Source organism: Littorina saxatilis, linkage group LG6 (assembly GCF_037325665.1).
Source record: "Littorina saxatilis isolate snail1 linkage group LG6, US_GU_Lsax_2.0, whole genome shotgun sequence".
Taxonomy (NCBI): Eukaryota; Metazoa; Mollusca; class Gastropoda; order Littorinimorpha; family Littorinidae; genus Littorina; species Littorina saxatilis.
Window position 1 is genome coordinate 52,562,097 of NC_090250.1, and position 10,291 is coordinate 52,572,387.

General features: G+C 42.0%; 1 long non-coding RNA gene across 1 annotated transcript; it reads left to right on the forward strand.

Annotated features, from left to right (window-relative positions):
- The first annotated feature begins 865 nt into the window (after window positions 1–865).
- LOC138969520 (uncharacterized) lies at window positions 866–4,741 on the forward strand. The gene is made up of 3 exons (XR_011456486.1): window positions 866–1,640; window positions 2,433–2,523; window positions 3,526–4,741. It is a non-coding gene; the product is annotated as an uncharacterized lncRNA (long non-coding RNA).
- The last annotated feature ends 5,550 nt before the right edge of the window (window positions 4,742–10,291 follow it).

Here is a 10,291-nt window from a genome sequence, read left to right on the forward strand (position 1 = left end):
GAAGAACACTCTGAGGATGGATACGTTCCCTTGCAGTGTGTCGGCGATCGTCAGAGGCACCACGTTCAGTACGACGCTCCACACGCCGATGACGACCAGTTCCCAGACGATCCGAGTCTTGGTGAAGAAGGGCGACTGCGGCAAGTTGACCATCCAGAAGTAATGCACGACGGACAGGAAGAAACACGTGTTGGCCGCCATGGTGCGAAGGATCTTGTTTGTGATCTTGAACCACAAGAGCGGGTAGGTGTGTTCCAAGATATAAGACACATGAAAGCAACACATGAAGCCATTGTGTACACCGGACAGCGTCATCAGGATAAAGCGTGTAGGGTGATACTTTTCTTGGTTCCAAGTCATTATTAAGAGCATGTTTGCGATGAAGCCTACAACTGACACGGGAACTGTGCCAAAATAATACACCATTCTCGAAATAAACTCTGCATATTCTATTGTCAAGCTCATGGCAGACGTTCTGGAACTAACGTCTGAGCGTTCTTTTGGTTCAATGAAGAACGAACACCGACATCACGGAACCACACTTCGCTGGAAATAGCATTTCAAACATTTGAATAAGTCTCCACCAACACTGACACTATATGATAATGTGTTTTTGTTTATTGTCCAAACGCTCCGAACCTACAGAAAGAAAAATGTGCGTGCGCCACTGCAGCTGCAAGCACAAAACAATCAGCTGAAATGCGTCATCGTAATGTCGTCTCACTGGTCGACCAAATCAGTCTCACGCTGGCGAGAATCACGGTTAGTCTCGGTTGGATGTCAGACGAGGCTGGAAGAGACTACTAAAAGGTCTGCTCAGGCACTCGTCACGAGCGGGTCGTGATCAAAGTTGGCGGGGCCTCAAACACTGTACAAAAGGAAGACGTGGAACTTGCGAAGAAAATGCGAAAAAGTGTTTGTGGGTTATCGTCCCTAGTCACATGCTGGCGGCGAAAACAAAATGGCGGATCGCGTAGGTACCGATCGTGTGCGAGGTGGTGGTAAATAATTGTGCTCGGCTTTTTGTTGCAAGAACGCCCGTTACAAACAGAGCTGCTTCGGGAAAACTTTCCACAAGTTCCCTACAGAAGAAAAAAGGTGGGTTGTGCAGTGATTATTTCATCAGGTTTACCTTCTTCAGAATGAGAATGCAATGGCTCGAGTCAACTCACTCAGTAGACTATAGCGTCAGCGAGTACTTACGACTGACTGTGAGTGTGAGTCAGCAGTCAGTACAAAACAACAGTTTACACTTGATGACAAACCCGTGGGCATATTTGCCGAAACCTTTATCAAACCTTGCTTACGGGAAAACTACAGTACAAAGGTACATCACTCATCCGTTTTGCGTTCAGGCAGAGCGTTAGATTTAGACTGAAGATCTGATTTAGCTTTCTTTGTCTTTCCTTTTTGCTTAGTTTAACAATAACATTGTTGTTTTTATTGTCAAACTAGGTGCAGAATATGGATGCAATTCACAAGGCGAGAGGACTTTGAAAAGCTGCAGCCAGCTGCTGTTCAAGGTCTCAAGCTTTGTATTGATCACTTTGAGGCCAACCAGTAAAACAATCCTGCAGAGAGGATCACTTGTGTGGAATGCTGTCCCGACATTGTTTGCAGTGCCCAATCCACCACCGAAGGTTATTTATTTATTGGTTTTAGGTTTTTGCAAACCAAAGAAGCACACTATTAAATGCAGGTTGAGTAATGACAAGTTTGAGGCTGATGTAAGAATTGAAAACAACAGCATTGTTCCCATCAAATAATGCCTGTTTGCATTTAGCGCAAAAAAATGATAAGGCCAACAAAAAAAAGTTACTTATTTTGGATCGACGTCCTGATTATGATGATATGATGAACTTATTTTGCAAAAAAACAGCCCCAAATGGCAAAAAAGGTATAGGGTCGGCGTCAACAACAAAAAAGTTGTATGTTTCTGGTCACCTGACCCTACCTATGTTTTCCCGACGACCCTAGACATTTTTTTTTGTTTTGCATTTTCAAAAATAAAAGGGGTATTCGAAAATCAATTGTTTTCCTGTTTTTCAACAAAATAGTTTAAAAGATGGTTTTAAAAAAAAAGGTTAGAAAAAAAATCTCCACCTTTAGTCATGTTAGGTCACAAAAAAGTCTGTTTAAGGTAACATAGGCCCCCCAAAAATAGCGTCGGTAGGTCGGCTTTTTAGTTTTGTATTTTAGCCATCTGAATATTTTAATTTTATTTTTTAATGCCCCCAAAAAGTCTAGGGCCGGTGGGAAAAAAATAGGGTCGGTCCGGATACCGTAAACAGATTATTTTTTGTTTTGCCTTACCAGAAACATACACTTTTTGTGTGTGGCCTAAGACCAATGCCATGAAATTGGGAGAAATGTTTCATTGTGACTGGGTGTTGGTTGTGAGTTTGTCAGTTAAAGAGCTGTGCAATTTGCAGGTTGCTAGTGGGAGGAAGCCACCATCGCAAAGGGTAGCTACAAATGAAGCCAGCACCGACCTGTCGCCTGATACACAAATTGTTCAACCAGGTAAGAGATTTTTAACCATGAAGAACACCCTGACATCAAAAAATGTTTAAACCCATCCATTACATAGTTGATAATCGCTGTATAGGGTGACGGGCGCTGGGGCGGGGTGGTAAGACGTCGGTCTATTAACTCGGAAGGTCGAGGGTTCGAATCCCGGTCGCGGCCGCCTGGTGGGTTAAGTGTGGAGATGTTTCCGATCTCCCAGGTCAACTTATGTGCAGACCTGCTAGTGACTTATCCCCCTTCATGTGTACACGCAAGCACAAGACCAAATACGCACGAAAAAGATCCTGTAATCCATGTCAGAGTTCGGTGGGTTTTAGAAACACAAAAATACCCCGCATGCTTCCTCCGAAAGCGGCGTATGGCTGCCTAAATGGCGGGGTAAAAACGGTCATACACATAAAATTCCACTTGTGCAAATAAATGAGTGCACGTGGGAGTTTCAGCCCACGAACGCAGAAGAAGAAGAAGCTGTATAGGGCGGATGCATGGATGGATGAAATTGTACCTGTAGTTCCCACACGTAAAGATGGGAAACATATCCTGTTAGAGGCATGGTTTGACAAGAAACAATTAAGTGGCTCTATTCCCATCTCCCCCCCCCCCCCCCTTTCCCCGTCGCGATATAAGCTTCGTGGTTGAAAACGACGTTAAACACCAAATAAAGAAAGAAAGAAAGAGGCATGGTGTGTGAGGAGTTTACCTGGTACTGTTGTCCTAATCAATCAATCAATCAATCAATATAAAGCTTATATAGCGCGTATTCCGTGGGTACAGTTCTAATGGCCTCACCCATTCAGTACCAAACAAGGTCAATTCCATCATTGTTCCACATCGAATCCATAGTTGCTAATACACTTCATTTCTGGCCTGCCTTCCTACGCTATTGTTTATTTTCATTTTGTGATTGAATTACACATGTTTTAATTTCTTCCAGGTTGTAACTTGTTATGGTTATGTTATTTTATGTGTGTTTTGTGTGTGTGTTTTCTTTTTTAGATGACATTCAGGCGATCCTGGAGGACATAGGATGTAAAGCATCAAAGTCGTCATCCTCCCCATCCCCTCGTGAAGCGGAACTTCGGCAGAAGGTCAACAAACTGAGGAGCAAGGTTTTCCGATTAGAAAAGAAAACGATGGAACCCCGTGTAAAACGAGCGAGTAAATTAGCCAAGCCTCCCAAGAAAGACTTTGTAATAGAACAGTTGTCTCATATATTATCAGGCGAGGCGAGCTATTTTGCCATTTATGCCTGTTACATATTTACCGGTTATCTGCTGCTGTGTCCAATCCTGGCAGAGACGGGAACGCATGTTACCAAGGAGCTGAAGGAGAGTCAATGAGATGAGAGAATGTGATTAACAATTGCCAACTCTCTCCGTACAAAGAGGGTCCAAAATTGTATCAAAATATAGATCGTAGGGAATTCAAAATAAAAAAAAAGAGACAAAACATGTACTTCGGCTCATAGAGCCTTCTTTAATTTTTGACTCAAAAGTCCATGCTCCGAGAGTCCTTTTTTTAATTTTGAATTGCCTACCATCTATATTTTTATACATTTTCAAAAAGATTCAACAGTCACCTTCCGTTATTCTTGAACTTGGCTATCCCAGCCTTACCTCAACATTCGATATTCCTGTGATACTTTTGACGTAAAATCAATTTTTACTGTAAAACACTTCGGCAAGAGGATTGGTCCAAGCAAACAAATAATAAACTTGTAAGATTTTTCCTGATATTTCCGATCAATTGCCTATGGTTTTATTTAGCTAAAAGATTCAAACGTCACACCTATGACCCATGGCTATTTTTAAGGGGAGAGTAGCATCCCTGGTGTGTTGTTTTTGATGTACCTTTTGGTCTGTTTACAGTAACATAGGCACACAAAAAGAGGGTCGGTAGGTCGGCTTTTCTTAATTTTTTTTTTATAACCATCTTTTTAAATTATTTTGCAAAAAAACAGGAACAAAATTGATTTTTTTTCTTTTTCTTTTTCTCCAAATGCCAAAAAAAAGGTCTAGGGTTGGCGGGGAAAAAATAATAGGGTTGGTCGGGATACCGTAAACAGACTATTTTGCTTTGTTTTGCCTAAGCAATGACTAACAAACTTTCTTTAGGGTCTGACATTGTATATACTATACAACTTTTTGGGGTATTAACTAAATACATGTATACAGTTTTTGATTCCTTTTATACTTTTTCACAAATTACCCCCCCCCCCTTTTTTTTTGTAGTCTGCCCTGGGGGCGGGAGGTCTCCTAATTTCGGTTTCTAGGGTCATCTTATGCTTCCCCATGAGCTGAGAACTTAATTTAAAATGGGCCACGATTTTTTTATTTGTATTTTGTAATTGTGCCTTTGTCCAGTCACATGATTTCACTTTGTACTTAAAAACTTGGCACTGTCATCATTTTATTGCTATTTATTGTTCAGTTGTTCAGTATTTATTGCTATTGGGCATCAGTTGTTCAGTTGCCCTCTTTCGAATGAGCCATGCATGCATTATGGATGTGTTTAGCGAATGGGGATACCTCAAGCAATGTAAAAAAAAGAAACAATGTGAAGCAAACATATAGCACCAAATAAAATAACCGAATCAGAATGGAAACTTCTTCAGTGTATGTGTGTGTGTGTGTGTGTGTGTGTGTGTGTGTGTGTGTGTGTGTGTGTGTGTGTGTTTGCTGTTTTAAATACCGAAAATGTGAAAATAAAGCAAGTCACAACATGAGAAAGATCGACTGTACTAGTCATAACAAAGCAGGAGACAGTCTGGTCAGCATGCAGCAAAGGGGAATAACTCATATTTAGCCATTCTCATTTCTAAGCATGCCCAATGAGGAAGTTATCCTTCTTCCCATTGTAGTTACTTTGGGGGCCTGTGCGCTCTCAAGACTACTAATAAGTAAAGGTAAAATTCGTTGCTCTAGAAACCGAGATTGCAGCAGACGACAGACAGGCTGCGCATGCTTCTTGCGCATGTGACCCCGTGACCAAGCATAATCAAAAAGTTGTCAGCGGCGGTCGTCAGTCTGTTCACCGCCAACTTTCCTATTCCTTGATTCTTCTTGCAACTTTCAGATAATGGGATGCAAACATAATTTTTGATTGTCTTATCCTTGTGATCGAGTTGGGAACCATGGATTCACCAGAGAAAATAATATAGCTGATTCGGCCAATGTGACCAGTGCATCAATGATCAAGTCTTCGTATGGTTTTCGAAAACTGGAAAGTCTGTTTTGTCAGGGGTTGTAGATTTGTTTCACAACCACGAGCAGAGATGAAAGAATTGTGTGTTTACTGCCGCGATGAACTAATTCAAAGCCTGTTGTTGAACGTCACGAAACATATGAGCCATGGCTGTGACCAAGTTCTGCTGAAGACGCAACGGAGTCCACATTTGAAGGTGAGCGAATTTTCGAATAGATAATCCCCTACCCTTCAGCAGCCTATTTGAGAGAGAGAGAGGGGGAGAGTTTATTTGGTTGCGTGGGTAGGGCAGCTCACTCATTCAAGTAGATCTCAAACTCAGTCTGTGCACCTAGTTCAGTTGTAATACTGCATTCAGATCTAACGACCAGAAGCAAATAACAAGTTATGTGATTTTATGTTTCCTCTCTAGATTGATGTGATTTTTGGAAGCGAAGGTGAAGGGTAAATCAGTTTCAAATCGTAATCTGAAGATTCATAGCTAAATATGGAAGCAGGAATCACACAATTTCGGCTCTCTGGTGTAGATCTGCATTTTGAATCAGAAGTTATTTTACACATAATTATTAGGGGTTTTGGCATTTTTGCAGGTGGAGTACTCTATATTGATGACTAAAAGTGCTGGAACAGCAAATTGCAGAGGAACTTTACAAGAACTGAAGAAGCCTCATATCCAGTGGAGCTTTCTTTCTTTCTTTATTTGGCGTTTAACGTCGTTTTCAACCACGAAGGTTATATCGCGACATGGAAAGGGGGGGGGGGGGGGGGGGGGAGATGGGATAGAGCCACTTGTTAATTGTTTACAAAAGCACTAATCAAAAAATTGCTCCAGGGGCTTGCAACGTAGTGCAATATATTACCTTACTGGGAGAATGCAAGTTTCCAGTGCAAAGGACTTAACATTTCTTACATACTGCTTGACTAAAATCTTTACAAACATTGACGATATTCTATACAAGAAACACTTAACAAGGGTAAAAGGAGAAACAGAATTCGTTAGTCGCCTCTTGCGACATGCTGGGTAGCATCGGGTAAATTCTTCCCCCTAAGGCCAAAAAAAAAGAGGTCTGTTTACGGTAACATAGGGTGAAAAAATAGGGTCGGTAGGTCGGCTTTTTTGACTCACATGCGAAGCAAAAGTGAGTCTATGTACTCACCCGAGTCGTCCGTCCGTCCGTCCGTCCGTCCGGACGTCCGTCCGGAAAACTTTAACGTTGGATATTTCTTGGACACTATTCAGTCTATCAGTACCAAATTTGGCAAGATGGTGTATGATGACAAGGCCCCAAAAAACATACATAGCATCTTGACCTTGCTTCAAGGTCAAGGTCGCAGGGGCCATAAATGTTGCCTAAAAACCAGCTATTTTTCACATTTTCCCCATTTTCTCTGAAGATTTTGAGATTCAATACCTCACCTATATATGATATATAGGGCAAAGTAAGCCCCATCTTTTGATACCAGTTTGGTTTACCTTGCTTCAAGGTCAAGGTCACAGGAGCTCTTCAAAGTTGGATTGTATACATATTTTGAAGTGACCTTGACCCTGAACTATGGAAGATAACTGTTTCAAACTTAAAAATTATGTGGGGCACATGTTATGCTTTCATCATGAGACACATTTGGTCACATATGATCAAGGTCAAGGTCACTTTGACCCTTATGAAATGTGACCAAAATAAGGTAGTGAACCACTAAAAGTGACCATATCTCATGGTAGAAAGAGCCAATAAGCACCATTGTACTTCCTATGTCTTGAATTAACAGCTTTGTGTTGCATGACCTTGGATGACCTTGACCTTGGGTCAAGGTCACATGTATTTTGGTAGGAAAAATGTGTAAAGCAGTTCTTAGTGTATGATGTCATTGCTAGGTTTAGTTATTTGACCTTGACCCTGAAGGTCAAGGTCATGTAAAGGTCAAGGTCAAGCATGTGAGTCGTATGGGCTTTGCCCTTCTTGTTTTTCTTTTTTTTTTTCTCCCCTGTCTATGAATGATGTTTCACAGTTCATTTCTTCTCATCAATCCCTGTTTTTGCCCAACATAACTATAAACAGTACTTTGAGCTTACCTCCCTTCTGTCGTCTGCTGTTTGAGCGCAAACAGCTCTATTTTGGATGCGTTTTTTTTTTTTCAGACGATCAAAAAAAAAGATTAGGGTCGGGCCTAAAAACTAGGGTCGGTCGGGTTACCGTAAACAGACCTATTTTTTTTTTTGCCTAACCCGCGTGGGTTCCAGTGGAGCTAGAGACGTGACAAAGAGACATCCCTTTACACAGAGGATGCCTGGGGAACTTCACGCAGGCCGAACACGGAAAACCCGAGGCGGCATGCATGAGCAGTACTAATCTCTTGAGCAGTAACAACAGAAGGTCAACTCTTCATCTCTGAGTAAGTTCAGAAACCTATTCTTCAATGGTTTTATTAGAACATGTTATCTGGCAGGGCCGGACTGGGGGGGGGGGGGGGGGGGGGGGGTTTACATGCAGGGGTTGCGCAATATTTTTGGCAGAAAAAAAAATACTTAGCAGCAAATTGGATATTTCAGCAGCAAAAAAGATGGTTAACCAGCAGATTTGCTGTTTGAACAGCTGAGATGATATTTAAACTGCAAATTAGATAATTTACCAGCAAGAAATTTATACAACTGACAGCAGAATTGATGGTCACAGCTGCAGAATAGATGATCACAGCAGCAGATTACATGAATTCAACAAACGTGACTACATATATGAACTGTAATCAGAGTTGTGTCTGGGTCTTATTCACCTGAGCTTTGTTCGCCTTCTAGCAATTGTGGGTTGACATGTACTTTATTACGGCACGCTTTATTACTGAGACTGAGTATTTTTATCTTCTAGATAACTTCTTGTGACTACATCTGAACTACTGTGGGGCAACTGCATGTAAGTGCAACACAGTTTCAACACAGTTTGTCAAGTATGGATGACACTGAGTTTGAGACCATCCACCCCATCTCCCGAGAGGCATCATCCAGTGAAAATGAAGAATTGCCACCAGCAAAAAGGTGTGGGGGAATGGCCAGGGAATGGCAGAAACGCAACGGACTTTTGATGATGAAAAGGCTGCCAATGATTTTGTGTCTAAGGTGAGCACTTTATAGTTGAATGGTAATGAAGATCAGTGGGAATGACTCGATGATGATGATGGCAGTATGAGGAGTGATGATGATGGTAATGATGATGATGATGATGATGATTGCTGTAGGGAATAAGGTGATGGCGAATGATGATGATGATTGTGATAAACTGAAGTGATGGTGATTAGCACATACATACAGGTCGTGGTGATGTCGTTGGACAACAATGTTGGTGTCGGCGACGATAATACTGGCAGTGATTTTCCAGAAATGGTGATGGAGGTGATGCAAGTCGGTAGATGAGGAGAAGGAGTAAGGTGTTTCGTTTTCTTTATTTGGTGTTTAATGTCGTTTTCAACCACGAAGGTTATATCGCGACGGAGGTGTTTCGCTCCTCGCACAGGCTTTATGTCGTTTCAGGATGAGTGGGCCATAAGCTACACACATAAGACGACTGATGGAAAGAAGGTGTACTTCAAGTGTAAATGAGGAGCCAGCTGCTTGGCGGGGATGTTCCTACTCTACAACACTGAAGACCAAACCGTCTCCTTGTGCATGTTGATGCCTGTTTTACAGCTTGCGGCGCCTTTTGGGCCGGTGATTGGTGTTACTCTGTGTTTAGTAAAGATGAACTAGCAGCAAAAAACCTGCACATCAATTATAAAGAAGTATGTGCAGCTGTGCAAAGTGTGCAAAGATGGGCCAGTTTCTGGCGTGATAGCTCTGTGATTATCCATACAGATAGTACAGTGACAAAAGCCGTCCTCAACAAAGAGAGAAGCCACCATCCTTTCGTGAATAGGCTACTGAGACATATGTTCTGGCTGTGTGTGAAATATAATTTCAGTGTGAGAGCTATCCATGTGCCAGGGTCTATCAATACAATTCCTGATACAGTATCTAGACTGCATGAGAATGGAAAGTGTGAGCAGTTGACCTACTTATTAGGGAACTGGTCGCACTCTCCTGTGAGTGCCATGCTCAATGCGTCTGGTCATATGTCGCAGCAATCATGTCTTTTTCTGTTGCAGGAGATGAGCAAGCGTTTGAGAAAAAAACGAGAAGAAGAATTAGTGCATTTCAGAGGTTCGACTTTTGCGAAAAACACTGTGAAGACATATCGAACTCATTTAACTGCATATTTAGACTTTTGTAAACAATTGAGGATTCCCCCTGTGCCTGTGCGCGAGGTAGCGCTTTATGCCGCCTTTTTAGCTAGACGCATGAAACCTAGTTCAGTAAAGCAGTACATCAACATTGTAAGAATCTTACATTTGGAAGCTGGCTATGGCCACCCTTTTGAACAGTCATGGTTAGTACAAACTACGCTCCGTGGCATTGACAGAGAGAAAGGATGCCAGGTGATGCGTAAGGCTCCCATAACCCCTGACATGCTGTTGGATATCAAAAGACAATTAAATCTTGCATTGCCCTCAGATGCCCTCTTCTGGGCTGCTT